Source organism: Thermobia domestica, chromosome 7, assembly GCF_964235325.1.
Source record: "Thermobia domestica chromosome 7, izTheDome1.hap1.1, whole genome shotgun sequence".
NCBI lineage: Eukaryota > Metazoa > Arthropoda > Insecta > Zygentoma > Lepismatidae > Thermobia > Thermobia domestica.
Genome location: NC_137460.1, coordinates 11,988,294 through 12,006,990, shown reverse-complemented (window position 1 = coordinate 12,006,990; position 18,697 = coordinate 11,988,294). Strand labels below are relative to the sequence as shown.

The window sequence follows — 18,697 nt, the reverse complement described above, 5'->3', positions numbered from 1 at the left end:
ATCGGAACTTTGTGGCCATCCCTAATACTAACAGGGTTAGTGGGCCCAGGGACTTATTCTGTTGTCCGCGGTACCTAACTGTTTGTGCATGAACATATCTTTGTTATGTTTATCGAATGGACTAGGTTTGATTCGGATGTCCGGATGACAGGTTTCATGTCCGTTCCTTGTAAGCATGCCATGTGGAGGACCAATTCATGCTGATATAACAAGCTAATAAAATTCCTGACTTGACTTGACTTGATTTTAAGTTTAACGTCCCTTTCGGCCGCGAGGCTATATGAGACGTGGACCTACTGATTAACGTGGAATCCGAACCACATGAGCTCCCGCCGGGAATCGAACCCGGGTCTCCCACGCCAAAGCTAACCGCTTAGCCACGGAGGAGCTCCAAGAAAATTCCTGTACGGTTGGAAACTGTTCGAGAGATTCAACTTGAAACTTTATATTTTAAAAAAATGAGTATATGCGCATTTAAACGCGTTACGTACATTATTAGCAACAAATAATGACACACCAATTGAAAAATATCGGAATGCACTAACTGAGGGGTTTATTAGTTAAAATTAGTCATTATACTGTTCACAATAATGATAGGTTAGAGATGATAATTGATCACTGTTGTTGTTCTGTTCTATAAAGAAATGATGCAGGCAAAAGACTGCCTTGCACCATGAACATTTTATATATGCAATTGCGTTGCATCCATCAAGGGAACAGTTTGCATAACCAAAGCGAAAAGCAAATTTTTAATTCAAAAGGTATATAATTTGTTTGATTACCTGCCTTATGGAACGCAAACTGAGACATCCCAATGTATCGCTATGATCGGAACTGATTCATTAGCATGGACACGAACTTTATTTGATTGTTTCGTTTGTACACTCATGTCCAAAATTATTGTCGCATGTCTATAAATATATTGTTGTAGGAATATAATTCGAAAACGAATTCGTCCGGTATTTCTTATATTGTAGTATGTGTATAATAGGCAAAGACATGTATGTGGAAAATTTCATGTCAAAAGAGCAGTAAATAAGAACAATAAAACAAAAATAAAACTTTCTTGTCTATTTAGCAACATTTTGTTTACTTATTCTAATTTTCGTATTTATAATTCTTTTCCTATGAAATTTACCACAAATATACATTTCCCGATTATACACATAGTATCAGTATTAAAAGTACCCTGCAAAATCATTATCAAATTATGTTCTTACAAGAAGACAGTTATAGATACGTGACAATCTTTTGGACATGAGTGTACATCATAACGTCCGGATGAAGAAGTTTCATACTATGTAGGAATCTCCTGCCATAATCTGTTGGTGTTGTTCAAAACTGCATAATAACGGTAGGTCGCTAGGAGACACAATCGTACATTTAACGTTGAATCTCTCGAAAAGTTCACAACCGTTCAGCATGAATAGGTATTTCAAATGGCATGCTTATTTTCTCTGCAGGCGAGTGCTTTCTCCTGAACTTCCATTGTGTGTGCGCCGAGTATACCACAAATGAAGAAGTAGAAAATACAAACATTCAGACCTACACAATAGACAGCTATGATCGTTGTTTTGAATGCAGCTTCTATGTTATCATCAAAACCTTCGTGCATAAGCGGTATTTAACCACCCAGAAGAACACTTTAATTCGGACAAAAATGAGATCAGTAATAGCCTTAAGGACATCAGACAGCTATTGAAAGTTCTAATCCCGAAACCGAACTGAAATTAAAAGCAGCAAAGGACTCAACTGCAAGATTTACCATTCTCAAACAAATGACGGCAGAAATCTTAAAATCAAGCATGTCAAACTCAATAGCCGAAATGAGCCAAATGGGCGAAATTTCATCAGTGTACAATAGTGTAGGCCGTAATAATAATAATAAAAAAACTATTTTCTTATTTAATGATGTGTTTGAAAATCGACCTAATATTGTAATTCTTTTTCTTGAAAAAAGTAAAAATGTACACTGCAAAAATTCGTTGAGTTATTTCAACGACATGCCTATGTGTTAACACGATTGTGTTAAAATATAACACAAACAGGTGATTAGAGCAACTCACTCTCCATTTGGAGTCATGTGTCAAATGCCAGTAGTTGAAATGACACACAGCCTGTGTGTAAAATTAACACAAGTGTAGAATTCGGTGTTGTTTTCTGCGTGATTGCCAAATATGTTGGGCATCTAATTATAAAGGCTTATAAATTGAAGCTACAGAGAAACACAGTAGAAAGAAATACTTAAACAAATCCAGGTATACACAAAATTTCAACATGCAAACCGCGCGATGTGTTTTACAATTGTTTTACATAATGTTCCTGAAGAAATATGTCAACAGCGAGAAACAACATCGTATTACTGTGCAACTTCTACACTGCACTAGAACTCACCAGTCGACACCGGGGTTTGTGCTTCAAAAATGTCGGAAAACAAGTAGAATCAGGATTAAGAGGCAAACAAATTATAAGGATATAAGTAAGAGTTTCCTATCATTCTTGAACAAGATGTTGGTGAAGGTTGTGTTTCGCATCATCAAGAAATACTTCACAATAAATGTTGGGGAAGACGACAAAAAAGTTTATGAAGATTTTCTAAATGAAGTGTTCTGTAGTTTACTATTCTTATTTTAAAATTAGAATCTTCGGTAAGCGTAAGCATGCACACCACAACCTTTTCCAACACGGAAAAATGGTTACATCAACACATCACACGGAGTTGATTTCAACACATAAATAGGTGTCGTAGTAACACAGAAGTGGAACCGAACTAACACCAAAAACGGTGTTAATCTGGTGGTCTGACCTTGAATTTTAACACAGGGAGTGTTGAATTAACACGAAAACGGTGTTACTTATACGGCTTTGACCTTAAATTATGACACAGATTGTGTGTTGAAATAATAAGAAAATGATGTTGAAATAACACAAGGACTGTGTTATATTGATACTTGACATGGTGTAACACAAAAAATTAACACACTACACACTGTGTTACATTTTTTCGTGTTCGTGCAACACCGCCATAAGTTACACTCAACACTTTTCCCCACACTGCTGACCCTGACATGGTGTTGAATCAACACTGAAAATACTAACACAGCTCCGAATTTAACACCGCTCAACACCGGTTTTGTGTTAAAAACGTAACACACCTCCTGTGTTAAAAGTCAACACCGCGGGGCCTGTGTTGAATTAACACCACATAGTGGTAGTCACGCTGGAACCACTGCCCTGTGTTAAAATTGAGTTGAATTAACACAACCATTTTTTACTGTGTACATAACTAAATCAAGGTAGTAGATGGAAACCCAATATCTCTTTCCTAACGCCAAACTTCTTTTCCCTACAACCAGCTTCCGAATGTCTAGAGATATGCTTCCCGTACTAGCGAATTTCGGAACAGAAGTGAGAGGAACGCGTGCAATCCTGGATCTTATGGTACGTTTCCATTTTACATGAATCATGTAGCTGTCATAAAAAAGACCTTGCTACCCGATCTTTCTATTTATTGTTTAGATTTTACAACTTCTTGTACGCAAGAAAGGTATCACCACCCCTGTAGCACTGCACTCTAGAGGACAAACAGTGAACCTCCTCATTAAAAACGTGTATTTTGGCGCACTTTCTCTCCCTGTCCAAAAGAATCCGTTATTTCGAAAGCGGCGAAACTGTTTTTTTTTCTTTCTTTCTTTCTTTATATCAGCGGGAGGGCGATAGCAGGTAGCAAACAAGACGTCCCAGAAAATTGAACACTGGGTTCGACTCCTTGCAAGATGGAAAAACATGTTTTATCACACTTTCAAGACTGTGTACATGGTGAAATATGGTAGGGTTTCAAGATTTTTTTTTTTTTTTTTATGACAGCTACAAGTTCTTCTAACGTGGCACCCCATCTTTAGTGGGAACTCTTTTCATAAGTGAGAAAAGCTCGTGCAGGACTGCTCTAATGTTGCTGCAAGACTCAGGAATGTGTTAGACAGCACATCACCCGTTGAGCATACAAATAAACCATTCCAATTTTGTAAATAAGTAAATTTGTATATTTTTGTTACTTTCTTGGGATAAACCGAGCGCCGCAGAAAAATGAATACAAAACCGCATGTGGTCCGCGGTCCACGAGTTTGACGTGCCTGTACATGATAGAACCGATTAAGAGTCTTCATCCCGGCGAAATTAAAATACCGCTAATTTTACAGTAATTATGTGATATCTTCAAATAGATAAAAGATAATTGAAATATGGAACAAGAGCGCCCTAGACAATATTATTTTGCGTGAGGTACCGTTATCACAAGTCACCTAGCGGCTTTTCGTTTTCAGCTGTTTATAAACGCGAAAATAAATTGCCGATTTTCAAAATGGCTCGAAATCGAAAGCAGATAAGTGAGTCGTGATAACCGTTTCTCATGTAAAATAATATTGTCTAGGGCGCTCTGTTCCACATTTCGATTATCTTTTATCTATTTGAAGATATTACATAATTAGTGTAAAATTAGCGATATTTTAATTTCGCGGGGATGAAGACTCTTAAGCAGTAAGGGAAATTCTACAATGATTTACAAAAGCGGTGGCTTTCCAGGAAAAAAAATGAGTGACATTCATCATGAAAATTACCTGAACATCAGTATACGCCATCCAGATTAATAACTAGTCAATCAGAAATCAGCCAAACAGAGCAAGGACTCGTCCACAGTGATAGTTTCAGTAAATGACCTGGGGGAAATTCCCCCCGGGGCAAATTTTCAATCGTGCGCAATAAGGGTTACCAGTACTAGGTACACTCATGTCCAAAATGATTGTTGCATACCTATAACTGTCTTCTTGTAAGAATATAATTTGATAATGATTTTGCAGGGTACTTTTAACACTGATACTATGGTATAATAGGGAAATGTATATTTGTGGTGAATTTCATAGGAAAAGAATTATAAATACGAAAATTAGAATGAGTAAAACAAAATATTGCTAAATAGACAAGAAAGTTTTATTTTCGTTTTACTGTTCTTATTTACTGCTCAGTTGACATGAAATTTGCCACATACATGTCTTTGCCAATTATATACATACTAACATTATAAGAAATTCCTGGCGAATTCGTTATCAAATTATATTCTTACAACAACATATTTATAGACATGCGACAATAATTTTGGACATGAGTGTACATAAAGCCACCTAAGAGCTCCGTCGTGGCTTTATGGTTACGTACGTGCCTTCGGCGTAGCAGACTTGGGTTCGATTCCCGGAGAAGCTTATGTAGTTCGAACTCCACGTTAAGCTGTAGGTACATATCTCAAATAGCCCCACTGCCTCAAATAGAAAATAGCTCAACTTTAATCCATCCAATCCATAAAGCCACCAAGTTAGAGCTCACTTCAACCAACAACTGTAAAAATACTACCCAAATTTACCACCAAGTTACATCACAACAGACAAAAACTATGAACAGATACACATATTCAGGAACCAATGACAGTGGCGGTTTCTTCACAAGCCTATACAGCAAGGAACAAAGGACTAGAACGGAAATTTTATCGCTTTATCTTTCCAGTAGAAGGTTAATGTTAAAAAGGTACAGACTATATACAAGATTTTAAACCAAACTACAGGGTGGTCCAAAAGTGTGGAAACACTCAAAATCCAAACCGTTCAGAATTAGATTTAAAAAAAAGTGATGATAATAGACGAAGGAGAAAATTTTTGAGACATATGGCACCATCGGCCGCCATCTTGAAATGGCGGTAACTTTTATAAATGGGAATCCTATCGTGTGGTACATCAAATAGGACTAAAATTTTCAAGATGGCAGATTTCAAGATGGTGGCCAATGGTGCCATATGTCTTAAAAGATTTTTCCCCTTGTCTGTTATCATCACTTCTTTCCTTTTTTTCCCAATTCTGAACGGTTTGGATTTTATTTGGGTCTTTCCACACTTTTGAACCACCCTGTGCAATGATACGTTGTCAAAAGTGCTGTCACTAAACATATCGTTAACAAAAACTAGGTGTAATGTAAGGAATAAGTTTCATATTCAAATAATGATAATTTAATATTCAAACAATACTTGCAATTTTACAACGACAATGTGACAATGAAGCTATCAGTATATCATTGTAAATTGACAGAGTACCTCCTTTATTGCATAATCGAAGTGTAAGGTTTCTTATCAGCTCCGACGCTATATGAGAAGTGAACCTACTGTTTGAGGTGGAATATGAACGATTGTAATGCTTTCAAGAATGCTTTCCGCCCTGGCCAGTGGCGTATCTAGCCCGATGCTCCCCAGTTTTTTCACTGACAAAAATAATTTAAGCTATTATTTATATATTTTTAAAGGTTTATAGTAAACTCATGGTGTACCTATGAGTCTGGGTTCTGGCTGCTTCCCTCCCCCTCAGTTTTTACCTTCTAGATCCGCCACTGCGAATGCCTCGGGTCCCGTGTATGAAAGGGGAGCATCCTAACCTCTAGATCAGTGGGAAAGTCCTTTAGATTTTGAGTCAATTGTGGAAACTCCAAACATTCATAAGGCAACAAACTCGAAGCTATGCAATTTTCCCTATAGCCTCCTTTCTAACACCATGCCACCACCTTATACATGGACTTATGATTATAAGTATGACACTACAGCTGGTAACGAGTATCTATTGCGGATTTCCGCGTTATATAACTTTCTCCATCCTTCTGCAAAAAAAAAAAAAAAAAAAAAAAAAGTATAAATGTATTTCTCTTTCTTTTAAAGGTCATATTGTTGCAATTGCAAGTAGGAAACTGCACATTTGTGGCTTCAAAAGAAAAGAAAAGAAATATAAAAAATGAATTAAAGAAAAGAAATTAAAACGAAAGAAAGAAAGAGAGAATACGCAAATTTTTAATAATATATATAAATTAATATATATGTACACTCTTAAAAAAATACCGGAATTTTTACGGTGAAATATATGGCAATCGGGGATGCCATATTTTCACCGGAAATTTTGCAATAATTTCACCGGAATATTCTAGGAATTTCACCTGAGCTTTAGATATTTCACCGGAAAATTTGCAGTAACTTCACCTGGATAATTCCATGAATTTCACCTTACCTGCAGATATTTTACTGAAACATTTACAGTAATTTCACCGGAATAATTCCATGAATTTCACCTGGACTTTCAAATATTTTAACGGAAATTTTGTAGTAATTTTGCCGGAGTGTAGATATTAATGAAAGAGGAAACAATCATTTTTTTAACATACCAGATCCTATGTAGATGTGAATTATATACCCCACAAACAGTGAAAAAATAACCGACGGGACCGGCTCGGACCCGGGACCTCTGGCATACCGTGTCGATGCGTTAACCATTATACCACCCAGTCCGTCTTCCATAACAGCCACTCACTCTCGAGGGCAGTGCTCTCCACTCGAAGCACGTGGGTTATACGAGTCCGAGTGGGAACCACCGATCTCGAGAGTGAGTGGCTTTTCTCGGAGGCGGACGGGGTAGCATAGTGGTTAAAGCATCGGCGCGACATGCCGGAGATCCCGGGTTTGAGTCTTGGTCTAGTGGGTCAATTTTTCATTCTTTATGCATTATAGAATTCACATCTACAGAGGAACTGGTGTGTTAAAAATATGTTGTTTCCTCTTTCATTAACATCTTTACGAAATCAACCGTCATAGGTACTCAATGTACGGACACAGGCACTGTCCGAGCACAGCAGTGGTTCTCTGGTACAACCCATGGTCTGAGTGTAGAGCATCGACCTCGAGAGTGAGTGAATTTTCTGGGAGACGGACTGGATGGCATAGTGGTCAACGCATCGACACGGTATGTCGGAAGTCCCGGGGTCGATTCTCTGTCCAGTTGGTCACTTTTTCACTCTTTGTGCGTTATAGAATTTACGGGAATTATAGCATATACATAACCTAAAGTGCTAGATATTTCACACAAAAATGTACAGATATTTCAACGGATATGTTGCATGAATTTCATTTAACAATTTACAGAAACTTCTCCTGGAAAGTTCCGTAAATTCACCAAAACGTTGGACATCTGTTTTCCACAGGCATTTGAAACTGCCTCACAAATTGAGGTGGAAATCATTATGGTTAAAAACTAGATATTTTTATGTGATTTCGTGTTTAGTTTAGAGCAACAAATGAGCATGAGAGTATTTTGCACAGTGATGATTTAATGTATTTATTTGCGGTACTCTTCAACAAGCTTTGAAGTTATTGCCGTGTTCATTTAACAAAGAAATATTTTTATCGGTACTACTTAAGAGCCCAATTACACTGATGGCCTTAAGACACATTCTTCCTCGTCAAGTTTGCCAACTTATCGGAGCAGCTACGATGTATAAAGATTGTGTAACTATTATCTGGCAAAAAAAAAAAAGTGCATCAGAGTAGTTAAGTACGACGCAAGATGACTTAATCGCTTAAATTCTTATAAACTTCAGTTGAGATTTTTCAACATCAAATTCAAGAAAGCACTTCAAGAAAACAATTTTACAGTGAAAAGGGGAAAAAATAATATTAATAAATAATCAATTATTGTGACTATTACTGATAGAGTTACAAGTAAGAATATTTTCAAGTGCACTTTTTCACAAGTATGTTAGGATTACTTTAAATTGTATTTCCTCCTGCAAATTCACACATAATTACTAAGACGAACCACCATATTTTTAACAAAGGATTACACAAATACATCTATAGCACATACTAGACATATTTTCAAAACTACACTAAAATCAAATCAAATAGAAACTTACTCTTTCTCATTAGAAGGGTCCACTGGATCAATAGCGTTATTTCAGGTTTTGGCAGGAGGAACAATATTGTTCACTGACGTAAGAGTTTCAAGTTTTTTTCATTAGAATATTAGTACACAATTTATTAAAAAGCATGTATTTCTCAAACTAAGTGCTAAGTGGGGTGCAATTGTCCCTGCCCTTCCCACATGATGCCTCTGCAGTAAATCTGCAAACATTGAAGACTAAAGCGATAGGCAAGGAAATGGGTAAAATTATCGTTTAATGGAATCTCGTGATTCTATTCAGTAAAGAAAAACTCTACATGATATGTCGCAAAAGCAAGACGACTCCATATTTTCTTTCACAAAATTGCGGCAAAATACCTAGTCTTGCATTCAGAAATATACAGTAGTTTGTATACAAAAACGTGTATGTATTCACGACACTTTTTCTTTGTAACAGTAATACAACCAGAGTTAAGTCTACATGTACAGAGATCAGAAGAAGGTTTTCAGGGAGAAAGAAATAGGGAGTCATTTGGGAAGGGCAAGGAGGATAATTGTCCTCCTGGATTTGAGAATCATATGCTCTTCAATAAATTGTATACTAAAATACTAATTCAAAACATAAAACTCTTATGTTGATGGACAAATTTACTCCTACCTGGCAAAGTCTGAAATGACGCTACTGAAAAGAAAAAAAAAAAAAAAAAGATTTGAACAAACTAACAGGACTTAGTAAAAACAAATAAAAACAATATATTTTTAAATCTCTCATCATATTTAATTCTCAAATGATAGTACATGAAATAAAAAAGAAATGATCAGTCTAGTCAATATTCTGTTTATAAACTGGCAGTGAGTTCTTTCATGGAAGTCAAAAATTTGCTACGGAAAATCCTTAGAAGTATCATATTGCTGTATCTTCTCTCGCTTTCCGCGGATTAATTCAATTTCTGGATTAATTCCAACAAAACACCTGAAATCAGAAACAAATATATTTCGAAGCAGGAGAAAATAGGCAAAACATATTTTTATTTCTTTCAAGCTGTAAATTGAGTTATGTAACTCTGAGCGCAATATCATGCTAAATCGTGTTTCTTTTATCATCATATCATTACATTTTCCTTTCCTGTACGATTTTTTAAGACAAACTCTTCTCTGTTTCATAAACAATACTATGAATTATTCATATACATTTGCATTAACTATTCTATAAATTTACTTAAGCTTTGATGAACACTAACCATTCTCATTTTGCACTATTTCACATCCGTGAAGCTGGCATAAGAACTGTGGATTAAGATAAATAGAAGTCTTGAAAACCGATTTGGATTTGTGGAAAACGATTAACGATTTCGCACCATAAAAGGTACTGAGAAATAGTGTATTATCATCAGTATTACAGATTTCACCTAATAGTGGTATCAAACACAAGAAATGTGTTTTTCAGTTACAAAGGGAAACCATATATGTCTGGAATAATAGATATGGACAACGTTCATTATCGTACTAAATGAGTGAGAGAACCGAATGAGTAAAACTGTGCATTTCACGAACGTCCAACGTGCTGAGATGGTTGCATGCCACATCTAATGTGTAACTGGTTCAGGATACTTAAGCTCTTGAAAAAAAAAAAAAAAAAAAAAAAGGCGTCACTTGTTGCAGTGAAAAGGAAAAGTGGTGCGACGTTCCTGAACACAAAAGCAGCGAGGACGACCTCACATTTTGGCCTCCAGAACTGTAGAGCGTTTAAGTAGATTGTTCTGTGGAAATGTAATCATCCATCGCCCCGCTCACAGTGTATCAGGTTCTATTCACCGTAAGTGTTCGACACAAGATGTGGAAACTTAGGTCTTATGGCCAAGTAGCTACCCATGAGTAATTTTACTCCGACAAACGTTGTGAAGCCACTTTACTTGGTGTATGCTTGCGTCACTGGAACACGCAACAAGAGAGAATCGTTATTAACTGGAACTAATCTTGTATACGTCAGTCATATAGTAAATGCCGAAATTTTCGATAGGAACTCCCGTCTTCATTAAAACACCAACCACTTAACATATTATCCACCCTTGAAGTACAGAGATATCAAAATGAAGACGTTCCTTCCAATGATAGAAATATGTATAAATAACTTAATATTATCAGCAACAAAAGCTTTAAATTCCTTTCTTCTTTCGTTTTAATAAAACGAACACATTTACAAAACTCCCATTATGAAACTTTTCTTAATATTTTAATCTTCCTCTTATGAATAACGTGATGCATTCAGTATATTTTCTATTGCTAATTGCCTTGCCATAAGTCTCCAAAAACTAATACTTCATATTTTATCATACTTTTAACAGTTGTTTTACACAAAATATTAACTCGAATTCCTATACAATAACATTCCCTATACATTTATCCATATGCTGGTAAAATATCCATACACCTGTGAGTCTATATTTTTTTTTAGACTAAGTTGTTAGCTGGTAATATAACAAAATAAATAAAAATAAAACACTAACTACACCCTCTTTAGCCTGTAAGCTAATTTTTAATAAGTTGTTGCAGATTTAGTTAAGGTGAGTTTTTGCAACAAAATTATAAATATGTCCGCAAATAATGTTGTGTGAAAATAAACCTGTTTTGTACCATACAATCTTCAGACTTTAAAGTTTGTGCTCCAGATGACATTTGATTATTTTAACTCGTTTGTTGTTCAAGTGGCCTTTGTCGAGATTCAAACTAGGTTGTTCATTCTTGTACAAAACTATTCATAAACATTCCTCTTAATGAACGAATTTGTTCTGTGTAGCACTTTAATAATCATTGACCTGTGTTTGAACGCATGAAGATGTTGTGACAAATCTGAAAGTATCTCATCATCCTCTTTATCGAATCTGGAATACTCTTTGACCTTAGTGGCTATAGGCCTTTTTGTCATATCTATGAAGAACTCTGTTAATACATGTACATTATGAATAATTGTTATCTGGAACTTCAACTATAAAGTCTATGGATTGAATGGTACAACACAGGTTTATTTTCACATCACATTAGTTCAATTTCGATGCAATAACTTACTAAACTGAACCTGGAACAACTTAATAAGCTCAACCTACTGATTAAAAAAATGTGATTGGTTAGTTTGTAGTCTTAATTGCTTTAGGGTACCGCGGTGGCTCAGTGGCAGAGCGTTCACATCTAGTGCGTGGGGTCCTTGGATCGATCCCAGCTCGCGGAAAGTGAGTTTTCTGTTAGACAAACACCGTGTGGGTGGGTTTTCTCGGAGTTCTCCCGTTTTCTCCCACTTTCTTCATTCCACAATTTCTTTCATTTCTCCTCATCACCGTCTTCTTTAGCCTAGCCGGCATAACCATGGGATGTAAAACTCAAAGATTTCATTTCACTTACTTTTATTTATTTGTTGACTCCTTTGTTCAAATATCAGCAAACGACTTCGTTTTATTTCATAAAATTATAGGCAGAAGTATGGATAAATTATTGCATACGTATTCTGCAGAAGGCACGCGCGCTGATTATTCGGCTACCCGGAAGCTCTGTTTTAATATTACAATTTATTTTTGTTTTACGTTACACACACAAACACACACACACACACACACACACACACATATATATATATATATATATATATATATATCAACTTCCTGCAATATTTATTTCTTCTAATCTTAAAAATTTGAAGTGGGATCTACTAATGTTAAGACATCGTTCTTATAAAAGCGAAACATCTCACTACTGAATCAGGGTCAATTATATAAACGCACTAAGCAACGCTATACTGTAGAATCAAGATAGATGATAGTTAAAAATAATGGACTTTGATGCTTGCCTCATCTAATATTTTGGCACATATTAACTCTCTTCAGCGAAAAGTTGTTTATAATGAAACCCTTGAATAAGTGCATAAATAAGTATATCATTAATATATGGTATGAATGTGTGGTGTTTGGTGAGCAAAATAATAATAATAATAATAATAATAATAATAATAATAATAATAATAATAATAATAATAATAATAATAATGAATGTAAGAAAATATCGCTACAGCATTAGGAATGATTTTAACTTACAGCGTACAGACCGTAATGAAGACAAGAGGATCATAATGTAGCAATTAGTAAACCGAGGTTTTATGTTGACGCAGAGCAAATGGTAACAACTGTCAAGGAGCCACACCATACATTGTTTCATAATAAGGAAAGAAAAAAAAGTTATCAAAGATGTAGTTCAGTTCAGTATGAGCTGTAAATATTTTAAATAATGTATTCATTTTTATGGATAAATTGCCAATCTTTCCATATTATTTGAAATTTTCAGTATTTCATGATTTTAAAAATTATTCCTTTATAAATACCTAAAGACAAGCATATTTTTAAAAAATTCCGTATTTCATATATCATAGAAAATTATTTGTTAAAGTTCAAGAGTTTTATTCAAAATGAACACTACCATGCAATAAATTAAGCTTATATTAAGTTTAAGAATAAGAATTGAAGAGTAATTATTTATTGATAAGTTGTGCCATGCAAAATTTATGAGATAACTATACATTGGAACATTGAAAATAAGCATGAAACACTTTACATAAAGAGAGTTTAACTCTTGCTAAATAACAACGATAACTATAAAAAGCAACAATTATTGTATAAAGCAAATGAAATTGGTGTGTCTTAGCCAGCAACTCAATATGCTGATTAATATGTCCGGTAAATTTTGAATGTTCAGCAAAGCAGTGTATTAAATTGAAAACTTCTTACAAAAAAAGTATGTTTACAGGGCTACTGTGAAATTTGTAACCTTAATTCCCCTGGCCTTCTTACTTACCTTTTTTCCCTAACAATCAACTGTTAGCGAAAGGCACGAAAGCGAAGTCATATTCCGATCTCCACTATTTTCATTAGCTGGTTAAAATGTATAACGAAGCATCCAAAGAGAATTTCGAGTTAAGTGCGTGAGAGTAGGACCTGAAATATGAAAAATACGTAAATTTTAAAGGAAAGACATAGTATTTTTTAAAAAATTCACGCTAGATAGTTTAATGTAATATTTTCAGACGTGAAAATCTGCGTGCTGTTGGTACTATTTTCAGTGGATGCATGCTGACATGAGACATTAGGGTATAATGAGGAAATTAGTTCGGCGTATTCAAAAATGGCAACTCTGTGTTCGATTTCGATTTTGAGTGTTATAAGAATTTGTATTATGAAGAAAAGAGTTATTATATTTTGTGGACCGGTACGTATTATTGAAATTGAGCAGAAAATATGACCAACGTAGGAAAACATTGAAAATAAAGAAATGTAGAAACAATTATACGTATATTCAAATGTGTTAATGATGTGAGAAAAGTGAGCACATGAAAGGTTATCAGAGGAATTCAAGTCCTCTACCACAAACCAGTTAGTTGTTTATAGTTTCCTAAGTGCATTGTACAAATCGTAAAGGTAAGTAATCACGTGTTAAGAAACTAACCTAATTTATCTAAGTGCTTTCAACGACATCCTTGTTTACGCGAATACCTACCATCGCTGACACGCCTGCTACCTACGCACGCACCCCTTGCTACCGCTCGGGCTGCCCTGTCCTGACTCTATTACATGGCATTCGTGCGTTTAGTGGCCACCAAGCACAGGTTACTGCAGTTTTATAGCATATATCCGGACGCAGTATTTACAAACAAACGATGAGGTCCTCTTAAAGTGAATGCGCACCAAGAAACAATTTCTAAGGTAGTGACAGTGAATTTCTTGATAAATAATAAAATTTTAACGTTTCTAGGTCTGAAAATACTGGATCTACTATACGGCACAAAGGTCCAATTTTTTTCTTGCACTTAAATTGACGGCACACATTACTACTTGCACTAGAACAGTTCCGAACGTACTTTTCCTTATGGGATGTTGCATAATATGTGACTTCAACGTCAGTGCACTATTTATACACTGAACGTGGGATCAAACTTTGGATGCAAAAAAAACCAAGGTGCTTCACCGGCTAAAACTTCACACAGAATATGATCATGAAATACTAAAAGAAACTTGAACTCCAATCCGTAAAATATAAGCAATAAGAACCTTATAAATATACTTAAAATAATAGTAATAAATGTACTCACCTACACCTATAATGTAAATGAAGAAAACGTGTGATCAACAGTTTCTAACGTTGGAATACACACAACACGAACAATCCCATTACTGGTGAGATTTTTTTTCTTAAATGCTGCAGTTGCGGAAATAACTTTCATTTGTCATAATAGTATCTTACGACAGTGTCTGCAACCACTCAATATAAAGCTAAAACTATTTAATAATTCTTCAAATTATTTTACGATTAAACCAGAAGAAATAATGAAAAACATCTTTGAAAGTTATTTCTTTCGTATAACTTAATACTCATTCTATTATTCGAAATATGATAACAACTTCAACCAACTCGAAAGAGCTTTTGTCAAATGTTGGATACACTGTTCAAAATTTACTGAAATTTCACCTGAAATGTCAATTCTGGTAAAAGACCTGTAAACTTTACGGTGAATTTTCTGCGAAACCACCTGAATTTTTAAGAGTGTATGTGTGTATGCATTGGAAATTACATTTGTATGTCTATCTTTTGCACACCGCTTCCCTCTTTGAAAGAATCCTACGGGTAACTCTTGCTGTACGGTTACAGGAATGTCAATATTACTGCATAGGCTAATGAATTGGAAAAATTCTTTGAGACGAGACTAGAAAACCTTATTTCTTGTCTCGGCTCATCTCTTAGACAACACATCCGAATTATCTTGTCAACTTTTGACGAAGGCTGCACTCGCCCTCAGTGTCTAAGCCCTAGTGATTTTGGGTGTTGTTTGTGTTTCCATATGAACCTCTGTTTGTATCATCTCGTTTCAAGCGATGGATAACTAGCTACAGCGTCCCATAATGGCACTGGAAGATATTTCCACAATGACTATTTTTTTTTTTTTTAATAGGAATGGTGGTATGAGATACGTGCATACATGAGTCAATTTATTCATTTAGAATCTGTTGGGTGGCAAGGTCACCGATTTCTCTGTAAATTGGGAGGGGGGGCATTCAAATGCAGAAGGTATATATATGAGGATTTTAAGACAAATTGCACTGAAATTATGCCAAATATTGTATATTCATAAATACAATCAGGGGGGCACATGAGCTTTGGGGGGACCGACCCCAGCCCCTCAGGATCAGCGTCCTTGATGGGTCGTGTAGGAGTCCGTATTTTAGGTATATTGGAGTTGTTCCGCCCAAATCTTTGGTCCCTTGTATCCTATAGGTGAAAATCATGTTTAATTGGGGTCACTATATTTCAAATTCGAAAAACGGAAGAATTGTGAACAAATGATCCTTTATGGTACGCTACTTTCCACATATTTTTTCACTACCTTCAATACTTTTCAGGCAGGGCCGAATTGATCCCGGTCCGGGTCTAGACAAAATACCTAGGTATGTGGCCTCTGTTGAATTCACCTAATACATTTCTGTGAAAGTAAAGTAGGAAAGTTAAGGGAATATGTTTCATATTTTTGATCATATTTTATTTTATGTTGATGTTATAATTGTACCTTGTATAATTCTTTTTAGACAGTCAGTTGAGATTTTGATCAGAGTGGAGGCTCCCGTCCACCTGGAGGCCCCCTAAGGCCCCCCTTTAATCCGGCCCTGTCTTCAGTAAATCTGTATTACCACAATAATATATAAAGGGTATCCCATAAAGAACACAACTTATGAAATGTCAGCCGTTTCTGTTCTAGTAAGTTGGCAACACTGAACGTTACACGATTTCCATCTGTTGTCTTTGTAGTCACAGAGCGCCGAATAGCGCCATGATCGTCTTCTGTTTTTTTGTATGGATAGAAACAAAGCGCTTCACGGCGAAACAGCGTGTTGTCATAGTGAAAACTTATTACAAGATTTAATGTTCACGACCGAATCGGTTTTCTCAAATTTAGCAATCAGTCTGATCACAGTCGATTTATTTGGTGCAGTACGTTGATCAAATATTCTACAGAGTTTGCGAACAGTTCACCTCATTTGTAATAAGTTCATGTTATAACAACACCCTGTTCCGTCGTGAAGCGTTCCATTTCTATCTGTACAGGAAACAAATGACGATCATACGCTATTCGGATCAAGGATGTTATAAAATAGAGGATCTGCCCATACGTATCTTCAACATATGAACTCAATGAAGCCAAAAAAACAACCGAGCATCGTCTGATTGGCTACTCTCGTTTCCGCCATGATTGTTGGCTCAAAACATTGCGATCTTAGTGGCTTGGAGTGGGCAGAGTAGGTGTGGCGAAGCTGTGACGTATGGCTTCACGATTTTGTTGTATGGGCAGATCCTCTATTTTATAACATCCTTGATTCGGATCTCCGTGACTACTAAAAACTGAAAATCGTGTAAAGTTCAGTGCTGCGAACCTACTAGAACAGAAATACCGGGCATTTTAAAAGTTGCATTCTCTATAGGATATTCTTTACATCAGTGGCGGCGATTGGACGTTAAAAGTAGGGAGGGGACAAGACATGATCTGAATATTTGTAACTCAATGTTAGTTTTCCTGGTTGTTTCTAACACTGTTTGACGAAAGGTTGTATAACTAATACGATACTTTTTTTTTAAGTTAAAACACCGTATATCGTATTTCATATTTTATTAAGTAACTTTACAAGAGCAACACAAGTAGGTACTAGCCCTTTGTACTCTTAAACAACGAAAGTGTAAAACGAGATTTGATTCCTTGCTCATAAACGTCCTAAAATTTGGTTTGGAAATGTGTGATCAGATTATTTCATAACAAATTTGCGAAACAAATACATAGAAAGGATAATATTAATGATAGTAATGAATAATGAGGCTTATTTTGTGGAAGTTATAGAATATTGAAACTGGGGATTAATGAACAACTTATATTTTTAATTCTACATATGCCATTAAATGTATGTTATTACTGTCAGGAAATGAAAGACAGCAAACACTACAAGTACTGTATGTGCTACGACCTTTAAAGAAATACGCAATTGCAATATTAATTCCTTTGAATTGCAATTAAAACGCATTTCCTGTAGCTTTCTTAACTCCACGGGGAGACAAATAACCAATACGTATACACGCAAGGGCAAATATAATATGGCACCATTTTTTGTATGAACCAGTAACACATACAAAAACTTTATATTTCCAAATGAAACTATATACGTACATTAAGGGGTCAATTAAAAAAAGTGGAGGGGGCAACTGCCTCCTCTTGCCTCATCGCCGCTCCTGCTTTACATGCATCTCCACACATAGGAACGGACAAGTTCTCTCATCTGAATTTTCGAAAGTTGAAATGAAATGAAATGAAATCTGTAAGTTTTACGTCCCACGGTTATGCCGGCTAGGCTAAAGGAGACGGTGATAATGAGAGATGAGTGAAATGGTGGAATGAAGAAAGTGGGAGGAAACGGGAGAACCCCGAGAAAACCCACGAGCGCGGTGTTTGTCCACCACAAAGTCCACACGGCGCGAGCTGGGATCGAACCAGGGACCCCAAGCACCGGAGGTGAACGCTCTACCACTGAGCCACCGCGCCCCCCTTTTTCGAAAGTTGTCCAGTTCTTCGCAATACATATCAAAACATCCAATTCGACTTCGTGTTATGATGTGTTAGAAAATACCTCTTTTGCTACTCGGATCAAAATATCTTTAGATGTGTAGAACGTTAGTAGGTGGCTATTTGAAACGTTCGCAAAGCGTTTATATTGCTCATGCGTACGCTTGGAATACGCTGACCATGTATTTAAATGTAGATGGCTAATCACAAACGCGAAAGCAATAAAAACATGGAGAAACCGTCAGCTCGAGCGTATTTGGTGCGTTTCGGAACAATAGACCGCTGCTGTTTAATAGATGTCTAAAGGAAG

At 35.9% G+C, this 18,697-nt stretch overlaps 1 protein-coding gene and 1 long non-coding RNA gene across 2 annotated transcripts in view; one reads left to right on the top strand and one right to left on the bottom strand.

Annotated features, from left to right (window-relative positions):
• Positions 1-18,697, top strand: part of LOC145689855 (carboxypeptidase B-like) — a 107,069-nt gene that overhangs the window by 4,000 nt on the left and 84,372 nt on the right. The gene's annotated exons all lie outside the window — the stretch shown is intronic.
• LOC145688827 (uncharacterized) lies at positions 9,510-15,043 on the bottom strand. Its single transcript, XR_014131995.1, has 3 exons — positions 14,887-15,043; positions 13,590-13,729; positions 9,510-9,726 (listed from the first exon to the last, which is right to left on the bottom strand). It is a non-coding gene; the product is annotated as an uncharacterized LOC145688827 (long non-coding RNA).